The sequence below is a fragment of the Oreochromis aureus genome, linkage group 13 (genome assembly GCF_013358895.1).
Source record: "Oreochromis aureus strain Israel breed Guangdong linkage group 13, ZZ_aureus, whole genome shotgun sequence".
NCBI classification, from domain to species: Eukaryota; Metazoa; Chordata; class Actinopteri; order Cichliformes; family Cichlidae; genus Oreochromis; species Oreochromis aureus.
The window spans coordinates 2,859,531-2,876,936 of NC_052954.1; the positions used below are offsets into that span (position 1 = coordinate 2,859,531).

Sequence of the window (17,406 nt, forward strand, 5' to 3'; positions counted from 1 at the left end):
TGCCATAGTTCTCTCCCTCGTGCATGAGATCAAAGAGCTCTGTTTGGTGTTCAATGCTTTTGCTGTGTAGTTAAATTGTCTCGTTCCAGCGGTGGGCCTGTGCTAGACAGACCCACCACCCCACAGTGCCAACATTTGCACTATACAACCTTACAGTCTCATTAAAAATAATCGTCACTGGCTCATAATAAAGCTAGTTTCCAGAAATATTACCAAATGTAGCCACAAGATGGCACTACAGGACAGCTGGAGCAATCAAGCTCCCTTTATGGGACAGAACTCTGCTAGGAGTTGCACAGAGTGATCACTTTCTCTTTAGTATATTAAATAAATATTTTTGTATATTACACTGTAAAGCACCACGGCATACATTGTTTCTTGATTTCTACGTCAGATCAACCCCTCGCTTGTCATGTCCTGTAAAGACCAGGATGGTGATGATAAAAATGCTCAGCTTGAGGCTTCCCAACAGGACCTCACAAACAACAGCATGATTAAAGTGGAGGTAGCAAAAGCTAACTTAGTTACTGAGTGTGACTCACTGTCAGCACCTTGGACTGTCAGGCTCAAAATCAGACACATGATTTAACTTTAAAGTCAGTGGAAACATCAAATTACAATGAAAAACATCCCTTCAGATAGCAAAGACAAAATGACATAAATATGTACTTTTTGTTTTGACACGGAAAAATAGGAAAACACAAATCACAACGCATATTTGTGAAACCTTCTACACTTGATGGTGTACAGCATTTGTAAAAAATGCTTTTATCATCTTTGATAAAAGATCAATGATGGGAGAGAGAGAGATCACAACAGAATGATTGAGATTGTCTGCAGCATTTTTTTTTGCTGAAAAAACCCTGCAAGATAAAATTAAGGTGGACCGTTCTGCAGCTGTCAATATAGAAATGCTATTTCATGGGTCTTTGTGCTAGATGTTCTGTTGGTTTCCCTTTACATTCAGGTTCTGTTTCCTTTTATTTCCATCTACACATACAAACATCCAAAAAATTCCCCTTGCTATGATCATGTGACATCAGGACCTTGATGTTGCATCTCTTTATTAAAACCCAACACCAGATCATTTCTCTTCACATTCTTCCTGAGCTCCATTTGAAAGCTTGACGATGTAAAGCAACTGGCCAACAATCCATAAGGGGAGCAGTTCTCGCCACTGTAACCAAGTCAGCTGTTCTGGAGTGGAAGAAAGAGGAGAGACGTGTTTGAGTTTGTGGCATCAATTTATTTACTTTTTATTTATTTTAACTAAAGACCAGAGATGAGCAGTAATACGTTACTATAATCCAATTACTTTTTTCAAGTAACAAATAACGTACTTGATTAGATTACTGCTACTTTCCGGTAAGTGCACTACCTTACTGCATTACTAAACCGTCGTGATTTTGTTTGTGAGAGTGTCTCATGACAATGATGTAAGCGTGTGCAGATCAACAATGATATGGAGTGTGGGAGAGAGTACAGCCATGCTGTGTTTAAAACGTGGACGTACTTACATTACTTTAAGTTTTATTCCGTACAAAGTGCGTCCATTGTACACTCTGCGTGGGAAGAAAATTTCTTTCTATAGCGAAAAATTAAACTTCAAATCTGAGCGAGCAGCGAGCACGCTGCCACGGGAATGTGACATTCACAGAGAAACCCACGGATCCCCCCACTGACATGACTGCTGTGGGCAAACCTCCACCCGCCCCACTCCTGCTAAACAGGTGAACGTAGATTTAAGAGCGACAGGACTCAATGCTGCTGAATCTTTGATTTTATTTATTTCCTGCTGTGTTTTACTTGCATCTATTTGAAAGAGTGAGTGTAAACACAAAACATTATTATATTTTATATGCTTGAATATGCAGAAAATAGGTTTAAATGTTAAACATTTCTTCAAGTCAAAGACTGTTGCATATAATTACATTTTTTGCTTAATGCAGTGTGCATAAAATTGAAAGATTAAAACAAAACTATTTTTAGAAAGAGACTTTCCATTCGATTCAATTTTATATGCTGGATTATGCAGAAAAAGTAGAATTGGACTGAAAGGTCTATTGCTTTATTACGTATTCAGGTTGTGTATCATGTTTTTTAAAAGTAACTAAGTAACTAATTACGTTTGATAACAAGTAATCAGTAAATTAATGCGATTACTTTTTGGAGAAGTAATCAGTAATGGGTAACTAATTACTTTTTCAAATAACTTGACCAACACTGGTCCTCCACAGTAATAAAGTTATCTAACCCAAAAGTCAAATTTATTCAAAAGTCAAATTTATTCAAAATTTGACTTTTGAATAAAAATCCACAAATAATCTATTCCATTACCTTTGCTCGGTGCGTAACCCTGTTCTGTACATGCTCTACAGAGATGTCTGGCTTCTCCTGGGAGTCTACACTCCTTCCAGTGCAGTGCAGTGTAGAACCTGCCTGGTACTGCCTGCCACTCTGGTTTTCCCAGCAGACGAAAACCTTATTTTTTTTAGACATTTTCCTGTGAGTCATATATTTCATTTTGGGGAAGGTGTGAGCACCACTGTCTGCCATCTCCCAGCCATGTTCAGGCCACAGTGGTTCAGTCTGCGTAGCCTGGCTTGTGGTGGCTCTCTGCAGGCGCACAGAGATTCTCTGGGCTGAGCCCGTCATCAGGGTGATGGACTGAGTGTCGAGAGCTGGAACTGCTGGTGTGACAGCGGGGAACTCAAAAACCTCGTCCTCATCTGAAAAAACAAAAAAAAACAGAGGACTGTGAACAAATTATTTATAGTGTCATGATACACCTCAGGTATTTAGGCTTGGCTGCAGCTGCTTAGGACCTAAGCATCAAATGTACAAGGTAAAGGCATTAGTTTTTTTACTATAGTAGTGCCGACTCGGGTATGCTTTCTGCCTCTTAAAACCCCAGTGATTTTCCTGTGGTTTCAAATCTTGAGTGACTTCTGAAATTGCAATTTCAGGCAACTAAAAACTCTTGCTACATTGTATCACGTCATCTTAACAAGAATAAATTTAACAAGTTTTAAGTCATTGAATTTTGTTCAGATCGTATATGATCTAAGCACGCACCATAGAACAAAATAATTTAATGTTTCTAATTATAAGTTAGACTTTTGCAAAGGTAATAACCTCCCATTTTCACTTTTTTGAGTGTATGCAGTGTTTGCAGTAGCTAAAAATGACCTTGACAGGCAGGCAATGTGGGGCTGCTGGGCAGTGAGCTGCGAGTTCCTCTGACTGGAGAAACACTGCCCAGAGAGCCAGAGTGAATCAGCTTCCTACAGGCCAGAACCAGCAGCTCATGGCATTGTTTATGACAGTTAACACCACAGTCTGCAAAACAAAAATCGAAGCATATAGTCAAATGTGTTCAAGTATCCATAGTATCCTGACAGTTTGGCAGTTCTAATGTGAAGATCAACTTTCTTGCTTTGTTGTTGGAACAGTAGCTTCACAGGCAGCAACAACACATTCTCACGTCAGCCTAACTCACACCCTTCTCCTGATTTAGCCTCTACATCACCTGAATGTCAAATTTCTTTCTCTCTGCAAATGGACGTCCACCCCAGAGGATCCTGCATAAATCAGGACTGTACAGGACTCACCACCCAAATACAATTTTGCATTTTAGACCAGCATAGTGTGTAATAACTACTTTTTGTGTCCCACCTGTAGCCATTTCAGTACATAAACTTTGACATTTTTGACTACAGGAATGATAGTTGATGAAACACTTCACCTTATGTGTGAATTATACTTCAGGGGCAAATTAACTTATGACGCAAACGGATGCTAGACTTGCTGTAAATGTCTAAATCAAGCTTCACTACTCTGAGTTTTTGATTGTGCCACACTGTCTTTACAATCTTGATTTGATGTATAAGACACGTCTAAAATTCTGGTTAAAGTTACAAAGAACTAGAGTGGCTGCCCTCACCATTAAAAAATAATCCCACAGGTTGGCTATGTAAGTCATTATTAACGATGACCTTAAGCGATGCTTTTTTTACTTGTCTTGAAATCCTAAGGTTAGGCTGTAGCGCTAAGGTTGGATTTGTTTTCAGCAATGATGATTTCAGAGGGAGCTAATTGTTATTTCTCTCTATTCATTTTTGTTTTAATCTTGGAAGACCTTCACAGAAGAAGCCAGCAAAATTATACCTTTGCATTTGTACCCCTGTTTAATGATCCCCCAGAGCTGTAAAAAAATAGACAGAAAATAGCATCAGGTCAAAACAAAGCGCAGCAAATTTTGAAAACAAACAGGACACAATTACAACTGTTTGCACTATTTCCAGCAACTCTGTGCACGTCTTTTGTGTCTGTGCTTAGGACTCGTGGTAGTATCATAACAGTATGTACCCAGGTATGTTTAGGCAACTGTGAATTATAGCAAGCAAAATGACAGACCATGTGAAATAAAAAACAAAAAAATTAAATGTGTCAGAATGGGTGGGACAGTGGTGAGAACTGTCACCTCACAGCAACAAGGTTCTTAGATTGAAGCATTCCGCGTGAAGTTTGCATTTTTTCCCCGTGCTTGTGTGTGTTTTCTTTAGCAATATAGGAAAAACCTTCCACAGTCCGAAGACCTAAAGTGACCACAGGCAGATAGGGTGCTGAAATTGTACAGATTTAAAGCTCTGTAGGAATTTGTGGTTAGATCTGGCTTGTAAATGGACTTACACTTACATTGCACTATAGAAATTAGATTATTTTATTTTTCTTAAAAAGAACACTTTCATTTACTACCAAAAACTTTGTTTTATAAATAGAGGACATTCTGGGTAGTGAGCTACCAGAATTTTGTTGTGTAATTTTAAAGATGTACATTTGAAATGTAAACTTTAATCATATTAAGTATCTCAGTGTAAGCATCCTTACACTGACAGAAGTGGAGCTTTACTGGTGCAGTGTGGGTTGTATGTCGCCCTTGATGTAAAGTGAGCTTGACATCCCTGATCTATAACTACAAATACAGTGGCTTGCAAAAGTATTCGGCCCCCTTGAACTTTTCCACATTTTGTCACATTACAGCCACAAACATGAATCAATTTTATTGGAATTCCACGTGAAAGACCAATACAAAGTGGTGTACATGTGAGAAGTGGAACGAAAATCATACATGATTCCAAACATTTTCTTTTTAAATTAAATAACTGAAAAGTGGGGTGTGCGTAATTATTCAGCCCCCTGAGTCAATACTTTGTAGAACCACCTTTTGCTGCAATTCCAGCTGCCGGTCTTTTAGGGTTTGTTTCTACCAGCTTTGGACATCTAGAGACTGAAATCCTTGCAAAATTTTTCTTTGCAAAACAGCTCCAGCTCAGTCAGATTAGATGGACAGCGTTTGTGAACAGCAGTTTTCAGATCTTGCCACAGATTCTCAATTGGATTTAGAGACCAGACAGGTCAGGGATAAAGTTATTGAGAAATTTAAAGCAGACTTATGCTACAAAAAGATTTCCCAAGCCTTGAACATCCCACGGAGCACTGCTCAAGCAATCATTCAGAAATGGAAGTAGTATGGCACAACTGTAAACCTACCAAGACATAGGGTAGGGGAAGTTAAAGCAAGATGGAGAGAATGGGCCAATAGCTAGATTCGTAGGAGGGATAAAGTGAGTTGCGTGGAGAAGAATGACTGGAGCCACAGGTAAAGTTGCTTTGAATTGTATTGAACTATTTAGCAACAATTTAACAGCACTTCATAAACAGGAATGAAAACATAAAATAAAATACAGTGACAGCAATAATAATAACAATCAGAATCCTATCTGAGCTCAGATATGTCAGTCTTGCCGGCTTAATAGTTAGTGTTCAGTCAAGTCAAATCCAAAAGGTCAAGTCTGTGATTGGTGCGATTTCGTCCTACCGCACTGTTGCAATTGTTCGTGAGAGAAGAGCAACCTGCCGGTCTGGGCCAACTCAGAATGGCTGTGGTTTGGTTCAAAGGGAAACGTTTGCCATCTTCCTCGTCAGGAAGAAATCCAGGTCTCACGATCCCATAAAAAAAAAAAACCTAGCCTGTAAACAACAGGGCTATTACTAATTCAGTTCACACACTATGATATATATGGCCATATGTAAATAATGTAAGTGCTATAACAAAACAAGCACAAAACATTAAGTTTCATTCCTAATCAGTCTTTACAGTGCATCTTAATCACGAATGCAATCTTTAAATCACAATCAGCTTATTCTATCATCAAGGTGCACATTTCTATCAGAACTCAGAAATAAACCATGAACTATGGTAGATTATTTTTTATACAGTACTGCCCCTTTAACTGAATTACAGGAGCATTGCTTTGAACTGCATAGCAGTGAAGCAATATGTTAATTACATTCAAATGTACAAAATAAAATTACCAAAAAGTATACAAAAGCCCACAGGCTGTAGTTTTACAGTATGTGGTAAGGCATTGGCACAATAAGAACATGCAGGGACATCTATACATTGCTGCTCGAGCATCAAATGTAACAAAAAATAAAATAGATTCATGACCTTTAAGATCAAAATTAACTTATCCCAACATCTTATTTTAGTGCATTTAATATTCAACAAGTAATACTAAACCATCATCAGCACACAAGCTGAGTGCTCAGAGTAGCTGAACTCCTTGAGAAACCCCTGTGTTCTCCCACAGTGAAAACGTGGTCAGCTACAGCTACAGCTATGAGCATTAGCTAGTTAGCTTTTCAATTAGCCTGATTCGCCCAGTCCCAGTTTAACTCACCAGCACACTTCTAATGTTCAACTCTCAGAGAGGATCTTGTCCGCTTCATCCGCACCCGTGCAGATCTACAAGAGTTAAATTGGGCCATTATATTCCCCGTTAACTTCCTGTTAGCTTCAAGGTTAGCTTAACAGCTTCCGACTCACCATGATGGTTTCAAAGTCCAAAATGTTCACAACAAATCAGGTCCGGTTCTCCAAGGTCCATGCAGATCTCCGGTATGGATATTTGCTCAGTTTATCAAGTTAATAGTTATTTTCCAGCAACAAGCTTGGCGGTGAAAATCAGCTATGGTCTCGTGCACCTCCGTCTCTCTCTGTGTCTGAGCACATGTGACGGTACAGAGCAGGGGAAGGCGGGGCTTGTTCCTTCCTAACCAGTAGGGGGTGTTAAATATACTCTTTGGGGTTTTATTTTTATATTTATATTATTTGGGGGTGTTAAATATACTCTTTGGGGTTTTATTTTTATATTTACATTATTTATCTTTTATTATTGATTTACTTTTGCTCAACTCAGTGATTAACAGAGTAATGATGAATCACAATTAACAATAACAATGTTGTATTGCATTACTGAGTCGTGTAAACTCACTGGGTTACATGTCCATAGGACAACTATTAGTCGTGCACTGCACAAAGTTGGCCTTTATGGAAGAGTGGCAAGAAGAAAGCCATTGTTAAGAGAAAACCATAAGAAGTCCCGTTTGCAGTTTGCCACAAGCCATGTAGGGGACACAGCAAACATGTGGAAGAAGGTGCTCTGGTCAGATGTATGATTTTCGTTCCACTTCTCAAGTGTACACCACTTTGTATTGGTCTTTCACGTGGAATTCCAATAAAATTGATTCATGCTTGTGACTGTAATGTGACAAATTGTGGAAAAGTTCAAGGGGGCCGAATACTTTTGCAAGCCACTGTATATGACATTTACAGTACAGTACTCACACATGACATAGGAGGGAATAAATATGAACTTTTTGACATAAATTTGATCATATGAAATTGGATTTTTAAAAAAAATATGAAATAATGTAACTTTTTCCTTCCGCCATACTTCAGAAATATAATATCGTAAGTTTTAAACATTTTTAAACATTTAAGTTTGCTCCTACATGGACGTGCTCCACAATCATTGGTCAGTCATGTTAAAATCCATTATCAGTGGAAAACAAACCTGATCCTCTACTAGAGGCTATTGTGCAATACCTTTTAGACATAACACTCAGCAAACAGTTATTATCAGTTAAAGGTAGTGAGATTTGGAGTGATACATGACACATGACGGAATAAGACACGCAGACTTAACATGACGAACCGACGAGGAACACGCACACTGTAAATACATACAGAGGGAAAACGGGACTGGAGATGAGACATGGACATAACTAAGCACAAACAGAACATGATGGCTGGGGGGGAAAACGCACGTGACAGAAGGAATGGGTCACAAGGGGAAAACATGTAAACGAGAGGAGAAGACGGGAGAAAAAGACATTACTGAAATACATGAAGGGCAAGGGCTGGGGTAGCCAACCAGTCAGAGACAAAGAGCCACATTCTTTACTGTGTCACCGCAAAGAGCCACATCATACACCTGGGCACACATGAACATCACTCATCCCTTCCTCTGTCCTGCGTTAAGTTCCGGGTTAGGGTATCGAATTCAGGACCCTAACCCCATCAGGCTGGGGTCTTTGTGTGGAGTTTGCATGTTCTCTCCGGCTTCCTCCCACAGTGTAAATACATGCAGTTAGTGGGGATCTTCTCGCCCCATTCGCATTCACACAGAGATGCATTGAAGATCACCTTGTGGTTAGTGCCTTCTATTTGATGTACAGACTGAATAATAACACCTTCTAATTAGCATGCGGCCTGTTCTGTCTCCTATTGTTGCTTTTCTACGTGTAATCAGTGCTTGATGGCTTACTAAGCTTAACTTTTTTCACAACATTGATAACAAACACACACAAAACAACAACAACAACATATCTTACCTAAAAAAAAACTTGATTGGACAACAGTTTTGATGTTCATCCTACATGTTTATTGAGATTGTCTAATGTCTGCAACGGTATCTTCTCCCATGTCTGCGGACACCGGAGGCCTTGTGGGGTCTCCTGCGTCTGCGAACGGGGTGAGAAGACCTCGCATGTTTGCGTCTATACCTGCGTCGTGGTACCAGCTCCACGTCACAGGTTCTATTTATGGTCTCGCCTGGCAACTTTAGTGATGTCACTGCTGATGTTGTCACTATTGGTGTGACCTCATGACTCATTCATACCATCTGAACTGTGGTGTTATTATGAGGTCACAGGGGGATGTGAATTTATTCACAAAGTTGATAGAGAGTTTGGGTCATAACTCAAAGACACAATGATGCAGTCAAATCATTTGGAATTAAATATCTGTAAATTACAAGATTTAGAGGGTTCTGACATCACATCCAGTCTCTCTGCTGTGATGTCAAATATCAATGCCCAAACCCCACAACCGACAAATAACACGCAGCCAGTGACGCACCAAACACACTCCACGTTTAGTGACCAATAAATCAACCGCCACAGGTGGTGTAAATGACAGCTCAGGGATGTGTAATAGTGTTGATTTTTTTCTGTTCTTGTTCCTTTTTACCAAGCCGGGGTTTGTCCTTGTTTCCCTCTCCTGCTGAGTTCCTCCTGAGAGAGTTCATAAGCCAGTCAAAGATCGCGTCACAATGGACTGAGATGTCAACTTCCTCCCACCAAAAAAAAGAAAAAAGTAAAGTCGTCATGCAGCATGAGAACAAAAAGTCATACCAGAGCTACAACACCCCTCTAATTTATTAGATTCTTTCAATTATGTGTTTCATAGGGGCCTCGGAGCACTTCTGCAAACGAAATGAGCTGTGCTGGAACTTACACCATCATGTAACCCATAAAGGAAATCTCTTACTCATAAAAAGAAAAAAATGTTTGCTTTGATTACTCCTTGAGAAACTGAATGTCACGGTCCTGGGTCGATGGCCCAGTGTTTTCTGTTTTTTAATCTTTGATTTCTTGATATGTCTTTGTTAGTTCTTAGGTTTTGGTTCTGTGTCCCCACTGTTCTGTGTTGGTATTGTGCCTCTATATAAATAGCATCATAATTTCATATTTTCTCAGCACTTCCTAGTAGTATGTAACAACACAATAAATGTCAGGGTTTGCGTGTTGAGATATGAATGGAGGACCCAGGATGCAGGCACTGCTGATGTGAGAGAGCTTTATTTATGGAGAGTGACATACAAACAAAGGCAAGGGAGGCGAGAAACAAAACTAAGAAAACCTAAACTGGGAAAGCTGAGAACCAAATAACAAACCTGGACACGAGGGAACGGAGGTAACACAAAGGATGACAAGCAGGAAAAACAGCATGGAGGAACACAGACGGACCAGTAACGCACACAAGAGGACAAATGCTATAAATTAGTGATGGCCCACTTGAAGCTGACACTCTGGCGCGTGTCAAAAAACACCAACACACCGCTTCAGAAGCACTCTGTCGGTGCTTGATTCGTTTGGCCAGAGTCACGTGATCAGTGACGTCCAATTGTGAATTGTGAATTCCACTCTGTAGAGTGGGCAATCATAATGAAGCAGGTCATTTTTTTGTAGATTCAAGCTGCTCTTCATATTTGTGACCACCAGATGTCACCAGAGAGGACTGTGTTAAAAAGCTTCGAGTAATGAATCGTTTTTCAACACAAGCTTCAGAAAGCTTTGTTTGGCCATCACTACTATAAATACACGCAGAGGGAAACGAGGAAACTGCACACAGGAGGGGGACACAGCTGAACTTAATGAATCTGACGAGACTGAGCTGAAAGACGAGATGGGTCATTCATGTACTCTACATGATGCGGGTAGATGCTGTACGTTTATGGGCTGCAGGAGAGGCACAGATTTGTGCAGCTGAGGTTGTTTGGGGTGCCTGCGTGTTTGCCTGCTGGGCCTGAGCGGGACTCTCCATATCTGTGGCCCAGCGGTCTCTTCTCTTGCTGAGGATCTTAATGTAGCTGGCTGGGACGAGCCTGTGGTCTCACCGTCCACACTGGCCAGGAGCCAGCCACGCACACAGGGCTGTAGCTCTAAACACGAGGGAGAGGAAAAAACTGTGATAGTTGTAAACATGGGGCATGCTCACACAAAAGAAGAGCCCTCATCTGTTATTTCTAAGATAAGGAAAACAAAAATAGAAGGTTTTGGGTCAAAGCACTCAGAATCAAATGTCCCGCAGCCAGTAAAAAGCTCATCACCTTTAGGAGCGAGGTTGAGCATCTCTCCAGCTCGCATAGAAAGCTCCTCCTGAAGCAGCTGTAAAGTCATATTCTCCTCTGGCCACCACGTGGTCGTCCTCCTCGCTCGCCCACTTAGTGTCTAAACCAAGCAAGGAAACTGAATTAAAGACATTCATAATTTTAACTGGTCTTAACCAAAAACAAGTCCTTCTGCTTTTCCTTACAGTTGTAAAGTAACTAATGTCATATGGTAGTGTTTCAAAATTAAGGAGGGATACCGGAGGAAATCCAAATAACACACTGATCTGGCCAGGTGGAGTCAAACGATGATTTTTAATGAACACACGCGTGGGAGATATAACACTGTATGCAGACAGCATCAGATCTCGCCCTAACAGCGACAAAACAATAGTTTTATAGCATCGAGGTATGTTTACTGACGCCCTCTCTACGTCATTACATGCAGCAGTTTCAAAACCACAAATGTTCTATTTGACAACTTGTGACACAATTAAAAGAACACTCGCTTCCATCTTCTCCGCAGGTGGTCTCCCACAAGCCACCTCAGCTCTCGAACATCCTGCACCTGCTTCTTCATCAAACAGTCACGTACACAGTCATAGCAAAACATGCTTAAACTTTCACCTACAAATGATCCTCTTTAACTGTATGTGTGTGTATGTGTGTATGCAGGTTAACCTCAGTTGCCCCTTATTCCACCTCTTCGCTTATGCAACCAGACCGAGGCATCCTCATGTAATAATCTTGAATTATGTATAAAATGTATTAAACAAATGTTTCAATCACATGCCACTACTTAAAACTTAATAAAAGGTATAAATGAATAAAAGATAATAAAGAATAACCTGGTTATTCGAATAGCATCATCCACACAACTCCTCAAAATAACTTGCACTCAGACTCTGCTTTCGGTTTCACTTCCTGCAAAGCATGCTCTGCAAAAGCCTGAGTTTCCTGTCAGCCTGCAACTCAGTCTTTCACACACTGAAGTCTGGACCTCTCCCATACACACCAACGTAACCAGTATTTAAGATTATAAAAAAAACTTTCAAAAGCATTTAAGATTATAGATTCAACTCAACAGTTTAAAGTAGTTCTTACTGGACCTGTAATAAAGGCTAATATGATACCAATATGTTTGAACATCTGAATGCAATATCAATACTGTTATTAATGGAATGGTAATGATGATTATAAAAAATAGCAGCAAAATATATCCCTTTACTTTACAGTAGCCAATTTTTTTGCCACAGAGTTACAGAAAGGCACATTGATGTCATACAAGCAGACTCATCTTTACATGTGTACTGCAGCCCTGAACATTACCAGTTTCAGATTCTATTATCAAACTTTACAACAGCAGCCTTAATTACTTTTAACTCAAAACAATTAGCACCTGCAGCCACTGTCCTGTGTTGAGTACACCTCTCAAAACAAAAAAATGTATTCATATGAATATGTGAGTGCTTGCTGTTCCATCTCTTCCACCTGCTGCACAAACCTGCTGGGGGGGACGTCTTCAAGGTGAGGTGTGTGTCTGTATCCTCCCAGGCTGTAGCCACCACCATAGCCGCCACTGTAGCTGTAGCTGTAAGGCCTGTAGCCACCATAGATGGAGCTCCCATAGGGGCTGTAAGAGGGGAGAAGGAGCTGTTGGATGGACGGTAGGACTGCTGGACCTGACGAGGGGGCACCAGGGGCGCCATCCTGGGCAGGACAGAAGAGTCAGCAGGGGTGGAGGAGCCTGTAGCTAATCCCAAATCTGTAGATCTGTTTGGTGACAACATAAAGATAGAATATCAGTAAAATCCACCTATAATTCATTGCAACATTAATTGAGCAAAGCATTAGTTCAGAAACATCATGGAGTCAAGCTAAACCACAGTCCACAAACTGAATGAAGAGCTCATAGAGTGGCTCTCTTCCACAGCATGTCTTTTGTCCTTTCTCTCTCCCCTCAACCCCAACCAGTCCTCAGAGGCTGCCCCTCCCTATACCTGGTTCTACTGGAAGTTTCTTCCAGTTAAAATGGTTTTTTTCCTTCCCACAGTCACCAAGTGCTCACTCAAAAGGGGTTGTTTTGATCATTTTAGTTTTCTCTGTATTACAATAGGGCCTCCACCTTGCGGTATAAAGTGTCTTGAGGTGACTGTTGTTGTGATTAACGCTATATACGTAAACTGAAATTGAATTGAATAAACTCTTCCTCCTGCCTCATCTCCAGCTCTGCTACTCTTCATCTGTACAGACTGTGGAAAATACACAATAAATTCACCGTGCCGCTCACCATCAACCAGCAGCTAGCGGCAACTTTTAGCATGGGATGTTTTCTCGTGTGAGCTGACATTATGAACCAGTCAAAACACCTTAAATATCATTATCACAGCTCTGATTGTTCAGCTTCTCCAATCTGATGACCATATTCTCTTAACCTTAAAAAGATATGTTGATATGTCCAAAAAAGATAAAGATGTGTCCAGATTTAATTCCATTTCCTCACTTAAAGTGGAAAAAAGTGTCAGAGTGGGGGGACTGATTGAACTGTAATTGTGGAATTTGCCTCATACAGGTGCGTTCACTATTGCTTGTTTGAGAGTGCTGCTGTATATATACAAATGCTGACTGCATAAACAAACTGTTGTACATATATTTTTTAGAATTATCTGAATATATTAAGAAAAAGACAATAAAAAATAATGACTTGCAGCATCAAGCGGAGGAGTTTAATCTTCTCTGGGTCTTGTTTACAAGTTTGGGGAGAGGTGAGCAGAGGACTGACAGATGAAAAAAATGAACTTTCTCTAAGGGTGTTGCCTCTCCCTTAAAGACAGGCTGGGGAGTTCAGTTACTCAAAAGGGGCTGAGAGTAGAACTGCTATTCCTTCATGTTGAAGAGAGGCTGATGAGAAAAGGAGAAAGAGGCCCAGGGCAGACCTAGGACACTCTGGAGAGGCTATATCTCTCAGCTGGCCTGAGGATGTCTTGGTGTTATCCCAGAAGAAGTGGAGGAGGTGGCTGGGGAGAGGGAGATGTGGGCTTCTCTGCTTAGGCTGCTGCCCGGATAAACCAGTCCTTGATAAGCAGAAGAAAATGGATGGATAACAATAATAAGCAGAAGAAGCTAAAAGACACAGACACAATTTTAAAATAAGACATTATTAGTTATTAATTGAAAGATATAATTATTCAGCTATATAATAACTCAGCTTATAAATATATATGTAGGTATTTTTTTGAAGTAAATTATCGGGCAAAGGAACTGAGTTTGTTGGCAAACAGCAACAGGAAGACAGCAGCTACATTTTCTTCTGAATTGACAGTTAGCAAGTACAGAACAAACAGAGATGCAATTACAATATTTCTGGGGCTTTTATTAATTTCACTTATTAACCAGAACTGCAACAAAACAAAAAAACAAAAAACGCTCAATTAACAGAAGAGAGAGAAATCTAGCGAGACACACTGACTAGGACACGGCCTCAGAAGACCAAACTAGCAGTCAGCCACTTGTACGGCTGTGCAGATAAATAATTAGTTGCCGTTTTTGTTTTGGGGGCTTTTTTTAAATTCCTGGGACTTCTGATCCTCTCCAAACACACAGGGAAGTACCTGATGCAGCTAGTTTTGGGTACTACGATCACCAAGCATTTAAAAAATCTATTAGAGGATAATAAAGTGTTTTCACCAACTTGGCCCAGAAGAAAAACATATTTTAGCATATAAAATAGCAGTCTCTTCTAAACAAGTCCTTTAGCATGCTGATGTAAAAAAATATCATGTACAGTAAGAAAGGCATACAGAACAGCACTGACTGGGAGAGGCTTTGAACAGATGACATACTCAGTTCAATTCAACATATAAGACTTTAAGAATGCACAAGCATCTATCAAAAACCTATTTAATCTATCATCTGTGATATTATTATATACAATTATAATGTATTAATCATCTCCCTTAAATAAACAGGCAGCCTTAAGGTATGAAATATTCATTTGTCTACTGTTTCAGCGGCTGATAGTGCCCCACAGGCCTCAATGTGAGTTTGAAGCCATTATAATGTTTAAGTTGCTTAACGATAAACAGATTTTGAATGAAAGCCACGGAACTTCGGTAGCACAAAAAAGTGTATATTCTTTGTGCCCATATGGATCAGTCATATTACCATTATTTCCCCCTAAGGTTGCCAAAAGCACCAAGTTAATACTTGAAAAAACTGCAGTAATACACAAAAATATAATCAATATTCTATTTACTTGGTGACAACGCCGCTTTTAGCCTTCAATCAGAAAGCCTTGAGTTGGCTAGTTAAGCATCGGGCTAACGTTTAAAGCTTTCACTTTGGGGAAGTAACTCGCATTACTGCTACTGCTGTGTAATCTTGGTTAAATTCACAGCATATTCCATAAATTACCCTGCAATAACTAACTGTTATAATAGCGGCACCGTTTGGACTACTTGCACTAGGGCGTGTGACGTATTTCCGTTTCCAAATACTACCGCTTGGGCGTTTCCGGTATGTTTGTTTATCTATCGGTAGCTACGCTAATGTCACTTCAGAATTAGTATAAAAAGGAAAGTACTTAAAACAGAACATTTTCAAAAACAGGAGAAGAAATACTCCGAGCATTGCTGTGTCCCACTTTGTTCGGCTTCAGCCAAATTTAACGGCATACTAAGTTTTCATGCCTTTCCGACCCATTCCGACTTGAGAAGACAATGGCTGGTAAATATAGACCGGGATCATTTCACGATTACCTCTCACACCAGGGTCTGCAGCAGACACTTTGCCAGTGATCAACTCATAGAGCCAACCGCAGCGTAGTGTTTGGGAGAGAACGGAGCGACGCCCTGAACTATTTCCTCCTGACAATCAAGAAGAGCACAGTCTTACAATAGATCATGACTACTGCTCAGTCCCTGAGCCGTCTGCATTGGACATATCTGCATCAGCTGCAGAAGACCTGTCCAAAGACATAGAGACTCTGAGGAAGGAAATGCAGGAGTTACATGTCCAGCGAGAATTTGGGTTACAGCGCTTTGCTGGCTCCGACACTGACATCAGATTCTATACCAGGTATACCTAAGTTCTATTCAAGTTAACTGTTTAAAATATACCAAGGTCACCATCAGTTAAATTTCGAAAGTGTTTCCAGTCTTAATGAAAACAAAATAGATATTTACTTTTTCTCTGCTGATTGTATGTTTCATGTAGATGCTTTAGTATTTAAAAGATATCCTAATGCTACAGGTAAAATACAACACCAAACAGACTCTTAATCAGACTATGTTATGTAGCATACCATTAGCATATTTGTCACAGTTTACATTATTTTTACGTCAGTGTGTAATGTTAATTAATGATTGACACGATGTATGTCTCTCTCATGAATAGATTTCCAAGCTTTGATCATTTGATGGCATTTTGGATTTTGATTGAGCCTTGCATCTATAAAATGATCCGGGTTTCAAGAGCCAAGTCAGCTGCCAATAGGAACGAAGAAGTGTTGACACCTGCAGGCACATCAACGGTAGGTTATGGGTTTGTTGGTATTTAGAACTAGAGGTGTAATGTTATTGTATTTATGTACAATAACATTACATAATGTACAATAGCATACTAGACTCAGTATCCTTTACATACATACACCTGTGTATTACAGCACCTCATTGTTTACCCCATGGTACAGTATGGTATGCATAACCATTACAAAACATTTAGCCAAGAAAAGCATAATTTTACTAGTTCATAGCTTAAGGAGTAACATTTTCCCTTTTGTTTTCACCTTCCAGAGGCAGCTGCTACAGCCAATTGACGAGTTCTTTCTTGTCCTGGTTTTCCTGTCAGTTGGTTTGAAGGAGAGGGACCTGGCACACTGATTTAACATACACCAGTCCACAGTGAGCCGCATTATTGCAACATGGACAAATTTTCTTGCCACTGCACTGGGGTCTCAATGCATTTGGCTTACACGTGAAGAAGTGCAAGCTTACCTCCCTGAGGAATTCAAAGATTTCTCAGACACCCAGATGATTCTTGACTGTACAGAGCTGAGGTGTCAGACACCATCCTCACCACTTCTCCAAAGTGAAATGTACTCTTCGTACAAATCCCACTGTACGATGAAAGCCCTGGTTGGCATTAGAGATGGCACGATACCACTTTTTTATGTCCGATACCGATACCGATATCATAAATTTGGATATCTGCCGATACCGATATGAATCCGATATAGTGTGTTTTTTAATCAATAAAACTGTTTTTTAATATCTTGCTGCATTTTGTATAAGTTCATACTCAAGTTTAAATAAACAATAACACTAAAGCTATTCTGTTATACCTGTATGTAAAAAATACACTGCACCCAAAATATTTTATAGTTCAG

At 40.0% G+C, this 17,406-nt stretch overlaps 1 pseudogene; it reads right to left on the reverse strand.

Annotated features, from left to right (window-relative positions):
• Window positions 1-10,615: 10,615 nt before the first annotated feature.
• LOC116322562 lies at window positions 10,616-12,730 on the reverse strand (annotated as a pseudogene).
• Window positions 12,731-17,406: the final 4,676 nt, after the last annotated feature.